The sequence below is a fragment of the Fukomys damarensis genome, unplaced genomic scaffold (assembly GCF_012274545.1).
Source record: "Fukomys damarensis isolate Sample0158 unplaced genomic scaffold, DMR_v1.0_HiC HiC_scaffold_24, whole genome shotgun sequence".
In the NCBI taxonomy this organism is placed as follows: Eukaryota; Metazoa; Chordata; class Mammalia; order Rodentia; family Bathyergidae; genus Fukomys; species Fukomys damarensis.
The window spans coordinates 52,190,268-52,198,968 of record NW_022900936.1 but is presented as its reverse complement, the minus strand read 5'-3'; the positions used below and the strand labels follow the sequence as shown (position 1 = coordinate 52,198,968).

At 40.7% G+C, this 8,701-nt stretch overlaps 1 long non-coding RNA gene across 2 annotated transcripts; it reads left to right on the top strand.

Annotated features, from left to right (window-relative positions):
- Positions 1 to 840: 840 nt before the first annotated feature.
- Positions 841 to 6,048, top strand: LOC104866275. 2 transcript variants are annotated; one of them, XR_781403.2, is made up of 3 exons: positions 841 to 904; positions 2,275 to 2,362; positions 5,982 to 6,048. It is a non-coding gene; the product is annotated as an uncharacterized LOC104866275 (long non-coding RNA). The 2 variants fall into 2 exon arrangements; XR_781404.1 differs by lacking the exon at positions 5,982 to 6,048 and adding an exon at positions 3,812 to 3,868.
- The last annotated feature ends 2,653 nt before the right edge of the window (positions 6,049 to 8,701 follow it).

The following is an 8,701-nucleotide window of genomic DNA, read 5'->3' as shown; positions in this document are numbered from 1 at the left end:
TGAGTTTGAGACTAATTATTGTAGTGCTCTTCTGAACAAAAGCAGCTTCTGCTAGACAGTATCTATTTCAGTTTTTCAGATCCTATCTTATGTGGGTAAGGTCTGAAATGAGATATTCAGAGACAGTAGACAAATATCATATGATATACAGAATGAAGATATTAAGCAGACTATAAACTGGAAAAAATAAAGTCAGTACCAGTAAGAAGTTTAAACAGAAAATAACTGAGTTACCACAGACAATTCTGACTTAGGCAAAGGATGACTACTAGTGGGGCTGGCTTCATGGTCATGTGCCTTATATGGTGATACAGGGCCATGGGCTCAGAAGAGTTCCTGAGCTGCTGGTTTTCTCTTTAAATTTTTATGCAACCCTGCATTTTTATCTAGTACTGGGCCCTACAAATTATGGTGATGATAGTAACAATGGCAATAATAATTACTCATAAAAAAATCAAAACAGAGGCACCTGGGCAGAGGTAAGACTGGGAAGCTCTAATTTTATCCATGCTTCTTGTCCTCAGCACTTCAGATCCACCAACCATAGCTAGCGCAAGATGCAAGTGTTTTGTCTGCTGTTGGCAGGGCAGGCTTGTTAGAACACAAGCCACTTTAGTTCTTTTAAAAATTTCCAATGGCTCCAAGTGCCCTTAGGTTAATGCCCTGTGTAATCATGAACTTGACCCTCTCCAATGTACCTCTCCTTGTCTTGGATTAAAGACAGGCTTGGGTCAGTTCCATCAGCACGCCTTCTATAAGAAGCACTGTCATACAATTGTGATGTGTAAGACAATTATGACTTGACACCAAATTGTTACCAGAGAAGTCTTTTCTGGGTGAGGGGAAGAGGCCCCCAATGTGCACATTAGAGAAACAACAGATGATGGCTGGAATGAGATCTGAGGTAGGTGGAAAACATATGGAGTAGCTAGATCCTAGTTGCCATGGAACCTCTGCTTTGCTGAGTTGTGAGGTTGGAACTAAAGTAGGACAGTGGAACAAATGAGCACAAACTTTCTTCTATCCTTTTCCCAGGCAGAACTCAGCCTCTCATTTAAATAAATGTTGAATAAATATTTAAAGAACAACGTTTTAAAGTGTGGCAAATGATCCGACTTCAGGGTTAAACAACATGTTTTGGTCTAGCCTTGCTCACCCTTTCCTACTTTTCTGTCCATCTATCCCTTCCACACCATTCTTTCCTCAATTCATGGGAATTACAGGCTTCTCCAAGGCTATTTTCTCTGCCAGCGGGCATTTTCTTTCTTCTGTATTTGTGAAGATCAGATGGACAGGAGAAGGTTATAGGAATGGCAGATATAATGCACAGTAGAGTTCTCCCCTTTGTGAAAAGAAGACCCTAAGACTTACAAGGATTTATAAGAAATATGACAGAGTCCCGGCTCCTGCTGTGAGGCACCTTGATGGCTTTAAACTTGTCAAGAATCAAGACCGTCTCCTTCTTTGCTTCTTTTTCCTATTCCCACCCATTCTGCTATCCCTGCAGTGCCTAAGCATCGGCTCGGGAGTCCGCTATCCTGTGGGATTCTTGATTTCACCGCTTAATGACTATGAACCCCTGGGCATGGCATATTTTGTTTGTTTTTATATTTTCTAAATTAATCTCTGTGCCTGGTTCCCAATGTGCAAATTGGGGTAGCCATAGTAATAAGATCAACTATAGAGCTGATCAAATTCAATAAGATAATTTATTACCTGACACCATAATTGCATAAAACATTTTAATTATTAACAAAGTATCTGACACTTGGAATTATTTTGAACTGCTTAACCCAATAAGTGCATAATAGATGCTCCTTGAATTGCATTAAATTTAATGCTGAATCCTAATTTCAAACTATCACTTCATCGTCACCTCTCTTGAAACTCATTTCCCCCCAGGCCTTTTTCCAGGACTTAACTGTAATCAAGACAGAAATAAAAAGAATAAGCTAAATTCTCCATTGTAAGACTCAATCCAATATTTTGAATCGCAAACAGAAACAGAATGTTTTATGACAGAGCATTCTACTATATTTTCTTGACTTTTCAAATATTCATCTGTCCCACTTTGCAAAAGATGGCCAGTATGCAAAGCAGGTGAGCAATATTATGGGGCAGCAGAAGAATGCCAGTTTGTAGGGATTTATTGTTGCACTTCATAGATCTCCAGGGTCATGATGTTGACATTTAAATGTTAGCAAGACTAGCACTAAAAGCAAAGCTCTATGTGGAAGACTAAGCAAGCCCTGGTGCTGCCTTTGGCTCTTTCAGAAAGATCATCACATACTACTTGATGTGACTGCGGATTCTTCCTCGGCAGCTACAGCGTCACTCTGAGCACACCAGAGTCCCCCAAGTGGTATGTCTGTTATAATGCAGTGAACTTTAACAGGCTCTTTTCTCCTTCCCTCCTTCCCTTCCTCTTTTCTTTCCTTTATTAATACACCCAAGAAAAACAAAAGTAGTTCTGAAAAGATGAGCATAAAAAGCAGGTATGGGTGAGGCAGAAAATAAGGGTGAAAGGTCCAAAGAGACAGCCCACATTTTCCTATAGCAATGCTTTTAAAAATACAGTCATTGGTCCATCACCACCAGTATCCCTTGGGAACTTGCTACAAATACAAATCCTTACCCCAGAACTTTTAGAGTATGAGCCCAGCAACATATGTTTTAGCAAGCCTTCTAGGTAATTCAGTTAAACCCTGAAGTTTGACTCACTAGTCTAAGGTATAAATCTCATAAAAAACCCAGCCTCTACTAAATTAGTAGCTGTTACCTTTCTGTAAATACTAGGTACTGTGGGAATAAATGGTTGAGACTTTTTAAATAAATAAATAAGAGTATATGAGGCAATTTTCCATATGCCAGGCAGTCAACTATGGATTTGGTACCTACCCTCGTGAGTCTTAAACTCTAACAAGGAGTATGGACACTGACCACTGGCAAGGGAGTGGGAAGAGATCAGACCTAACTTGGTTGAAGAGGGAGAGGTCTCATGGAAGAAACAATTTTCCTGAGATGTCTGACTGGTGACCAGTTCAACGTGAAGAAAGTGGCTAAGAAGAGCAGGACCCAAAGATCACGAGAACAGTGGGAGAGGGTGTGAAAGAAGGCTCCTGCAGACTAAAACTGAATGGTTCTGGGAACTCCCATCATGCTGGGCCCTTCTGGAAATCACTTCTGCTACATCTGTACTGGGGATGACCTTGCCTATAGAAAACATAAGCTGTCATCTCCTGTTGTGAGTTAAAGGGATTTTGTGTCATACTCTGGTCTTGGTGATCAGTGACCACTTCCAGTTTGCACACATGAAAGTCCAGCATCTGAACAGCAAAGTAGTTTGTTCCAGAATCACTGCTCCCAGAGGCAGAGCTGCAACTGAAACCTAGAACTTTGTCTATGAAACAGGTGTTCTTCCCACAATGCTTAGATAACTCCCAGAGGTTTTCTTAGGTAAATCCTCCTGCCTGAAAATGTCATCTTCACTCAGGTGCCTTAAATCCCTCCACCAGAAAAAGGTGGTTTCTAGAAAATAATGTGATTCTTTTCCCATGTCTCTGTTATGAAAACACACTGAGCGAGGTTTAGAATGTTGAAAGTGCTCATGAGAAATGAAAAGGGACCAGCTGCTTCTTAGAGTTGTAGTTACTATTTAAATTATGAATATTTCTGTATCTTGAATTTTTCTATTTCTTAAACTAATGCATAGTAAAAAATTAAAAAGCAAATACATTTTGGAAAGGATAGTTTTTCTGAGTCATTAACACTTAAGGGCTTGTATACTGACTAGGATATTTTCATTCTAAAGGAAATGAGGACAACATACGAAGGAGGAATGCCTACAGAATTTAGAGATAAAGAGGCCAAGATTATAGTTCTCAACATACATGTCATGTTCTTCAGACTTTCACTATACACCAATTCTTCTAAGTTATGATAAATTAGTTCACACTGCCCCAGTCTAGTTCACCTTTCCACTGGATATTTGCTCAAAGTGCTTTTTTATTTCCTGTGGGAAATATTTTTCTTACCCTTGAAATAGATTCCACTTCCTCCAAGAATAGTTTACAGATCCCTTTAGTCTGAAATCATCAGTGCCCCTTTCCTCTTCTGCTGTGTGATATCTCTCTTAAGCACTTACTATTTCAATTCTGTCCTAAAGCTAATTAGACATTCATTCATTCCCCTTTCAAAACTGTGAGTTCATATAAACTGTGACTTCTCAGGAAACCTGGCTCATTACTTTTTTGTCTCTCTTTCTCTCTGAGCCCAGCCTACAGCTATATCATAGTAGGAGCTTAATAAATGTTTAAAGAGTAGAGATGAAAATATGTTCCTCCCTCGCTTGAGTAAATCTTTAGTAAGATTTTTTCCACAAATGCCTGAGATGAGTTTTTCAGTTTGAACCTTTGAAGGATTGCTTCAGCCTTGATGAGTTTTCTCTGATTGAAGAAAAATGTAACCCAAATGCTCTCGCTGTGATAAGAGCCATAATTTTAAGAGACTGAACTGCTCACAGGCAAACATTTTGAATTCTGTACTATGTTCTAAGCCAATTAGAGGCAATTGGATTTATGAATTTTTTATTTTCCTGATTGATTTTCTATTTAGTTTTCCTGAATAAGTACTTAAAAATCTTCCCATAACATTCACCCTTTTTGTTGATTTTTTGCCCTGGAGAACCAACCTTTCAGCAATTATACAAGCCCTTCACACATCTTTTTTTTTTTTTTTTGCCTTCCACTTCTTTTAAAGTAGTTTATTGAAATCCTCTCCAGATAAAAACCTTGAAATCATTAAGCAGATCACTGTTCAGAATCACATTAATCCTACTATTTTTCTCCTTAAAAGATATGACTGGTGGGCAGCTTAGAATAGCAATGAGGTATGGTATTTATCTATAATACCTCTTTCGTGATGAATAACTAATTTATCCAAAATCCTATTACTTGGAACATTTCAATCATGGTAGAATGAGGTCTCTGATTTGGCTCCTGGTTAATTTGGAAATGTCCTCCATCCCTGGGGACATGCAAAACTGTAGAGTCCAGGTGGTGATGGAGCCTGAATTTGAACACTACAAAACTAGAAGCATGAGCAATAGCTTCTTGATTTCTGGTTTAAAAATAGCCTGAGAGATCTGGGGTCTTGGCCATCATTGATTTTTCCCAGTGATTTTAGCACCTGTTCCAAAAATCCTCTTTCTGCCCTAAAAGCTGCCACAACAATCCTGGATTCCATGTCTTCTAGGAATTGAATTTCACCAGCATGTAGAGCTAATGAAGTAGGAAGGGCTTATACCTTGGAATCCCCTCTTTGGCCATAACTTCCCCTAGCTGGGCCCCTGTTTGTCCTTACCCACAGAAGAGGTTATAAGTTCTCACGCTGGCCATGTCCTGTGAAAACATCCTTCTCAGGGTGGTATGTAGCTTCGAAACCTTTCCTCAAAGGAAATCATACACAGGAGCTCCACTAGACAACTACCAACACCTGCTCTGAATGGCACACGTGTATAGACTCCAAATCAACTATCTTAGCTTATGTGCTGGTTTTAGGTAACACAGAATAGAGGCCTAAGCTCATGGGATTTTGAATAAATTAAGTTCATAGTCCAAAGCTTTTAGTCTTACTGATTAATGCAGACCCTTAACCCCTGCAAAGTCCTCCTTACTGCACCTCTCCCCTAATATGGAGGTACCTTAGTTCAAACACTTAATTTTTTCCACAATCCCGGTTGCAGAATTTGTTCCATGATTCTGGTTGCAACTCAACTGCATGTGGAACTGAAGTAAATCGTGAATTGAATTCTGTGACCAGAATCATGGAAAGAATTAAGTTCAGAAACTGAGATACCACTGTATTCTTGGAAGGTCTGGAGCATTTGCAACCTATGATCTTGAAGGAGATGGCATCCCTTACATGGCATCATTACATTCTCCCCTTTCTGTGCCCGTCTCCCCATCTTTCTGTCCTTGCAGTTCCATGAAGGGCGCTCCTGTTCTGGCAGGCACTGCTACTGTCTATGCTGGCCATGTCTGTCACCACTCTCTTCAGGTGCCCGGCTTTGGTGAATACCTCTGCTGGGACAGTGGGTAGACCGTGAGGTTGACAAGATGCATTCTATTCTGTTAAAAAGGTATTAAAGCAAGAATCATTCATGAAAATCGCCTTTTTGTTTTTGGTCACTGCCTCTCGTTGAGCCAGTGGAAGACAGGGGTGACAGCCGATTTGTGTCACTGAGGACCTAAGGCTTTGGTCCTGGCTCTGGCTATAAACCAGATTCTGCCTTCTAGAATGAGTTCCATCTTCAGACCCTTCAGTTTCTCAGGAAAATTATGTCTTCCTGCAGTTTATAAGATGCAATGAATGGCAGTAGTAGATAAGACTGGGGCAGAAGCCACAAACTCTCTTGTCCCTGTCTAGGGACTCCTCTTTAGTTATCTCTGTCTCCAGCATAAAGTAGAAAAAATTTTTTGTAAGAAATAATTTAAATATGAATGATTTTTACCAAAATAAGAGATTGGGATATTTTGTGAAAAGACAAGTTTATAAAAGTAAAAAGTGTATTAAGGCTCTGCCTCAGTCACTGAGAACAGAAACAATTAATTTAAATTTTTGATTAAGCAAACCAACACTATTACATGATCTAAGTAGAGCACAGGCTGTAACTAGTCATGAGGAAATAAGGAAAATGCACACACACACTTCCCTAAACCAGAGTGGGAAAGGAAACCTGCCCTATTGCCATCTGTTCCCCTTGGGATTGGTCTAAGATTTTGCTACTCAGTGTAGTCTACAGACCAGTGACAACAGCATCAGCAGGAGCTTGTTAGAAATGCAGAATCTCAGACTTCACCCGAGAACTACTGGTTCTGAATCTGCATTTCCATGACTGTTTGGGTGAGGTTTGGTAACTAACATGTGTCTGCCAAAAGTGCCTGTGATGGAAGCTTAATGCACGGTGTGGATTAAGAGGTGGCAGAAGCTTTAAGAAGTGGGCCTGGTGGTAAGTAATTAGCTCATTGAAGGTGCCACCCTAGAAAGGAATGCTTCAAGTTCCCTTGGGACTCTGACAGAGTTCTCACAAAGAGGTTACAAAACAGCAAACCTGGCCCCTCCCTGCTATCTGCTTTCTGTCTTGCCAAGTGATCTCTCACCCTGACAGGTACTTTTGCCAGGATGTCAGCCACCAGGAAGTGATGTGGCTGAAAGGGCCACACCAGATCCACTGTCATGTTGTTTGAACTATCAAACAAAACATTTAGTTTGAACTAAATAAATCTCTTATTTTTACAAATTACCTGGCCTTGGGTATTTTGCTATGGAAACAGAAAATAGGCCAATACAAATAGTATAGGAGATTCACACACATTTTATGGTTGCAAAGCACTACTCTAGATTTTATCAACCACTTAGAGATGTAGAATATATGTTTTAGTTGCTTCCGAGTTCACAAGTGGATGAAGCAAAGGAAGAAAGAAGTCTGGGGGAACTTGGAGGGAGATCAAGAGAAAAATGATTAAGAGGGATGCTGAGAATGTTAGAAGGAAAAAAAAAACTTTCTTCTTTTCAGTTTTGCCAAAAATTGGCTCTGGGCACCAGCCTTTATACTTGAAGCCAAGAGAAACATCATCAGCTAACTGTGTAATTTCAAATAGGAACTATGGTGTTTTTTCTAACTGCGCTGGTAGGCTGAGAGCAGGGGTTCCGGTCCAGCAGGACAGGACCACCAATTCCCTATTTCAGTGAGAGTACAGTCCCACAAGTACCGTGAATTTGATAACTTGCTTGGGGAAGATTAAGATGTACTCATTTTTAATTCCCCTGGAATAGAACAAGTGAATGCTCTGACAGCCGTGTTCAAGATGTGAAGGTCAAGAAAGAGAATCCTAACTTTAGTATGTCACTAAACTACATCTGAGTTTCTTTCTGCATAGTCCTTTTCACGCAAAGGCATTTGGATATCTGTAGAATGAAGTTGGTTATGTACCTGGCTTTGAAAAATAATGTAATTTATTTTGCAGAAGATGGGTGAAAGACAGCAATGACAATCTCTGAAAATGAGACACATCTCTCCTCTAGATTTGGCTCTTTCATTCTTGAGCATGATGTCCTGCCAATGAATTTCTCACTGAGATAGCAGCAGATGATGGCATTGCGGGAGTGGGGGCAAAACCTGCATGAGCTCGCCTTGGCTATGCTTTCCCTGGCTCACACTCTATACAGTTTGAAGCCAGCCAGGGGAGGGCAGCTGCACGTGCACCCTGCATTCACACCCTGCTCTGGGTAAATACCACTGTCCTGGATCATTTTCTTTTCCACTCAGAGATTCTGTCTTGGTGACCCAGGAAATCCAGGGCTTGCAGCCAGACACTGCGCTGTGGTTGTGAGGCTTCCGCTTGGCCAAACATCCGTGTATGACAATACAGAATTGGGAGTGCAGTCGGGGCAATGCATCTCACTCGCCACTCTCCGAGCTCTGGAGACAGGCTGCTATTAATCACTTTGACTGCATCTATCAGGCTTCTCATTTGGCCACGGCTCCCAGTCACAGAGGTACAGCCAGGGTCTCCTGATAAATCAAATCCAACAGTTCTATGATAGGGATCACACAGGTGACTGGGGAACAAATGTGGACAATCTTAGCCACCATTCCATGCTGCTCAAAAAATGGAGCAAAGAAATACCTGCTGATTGC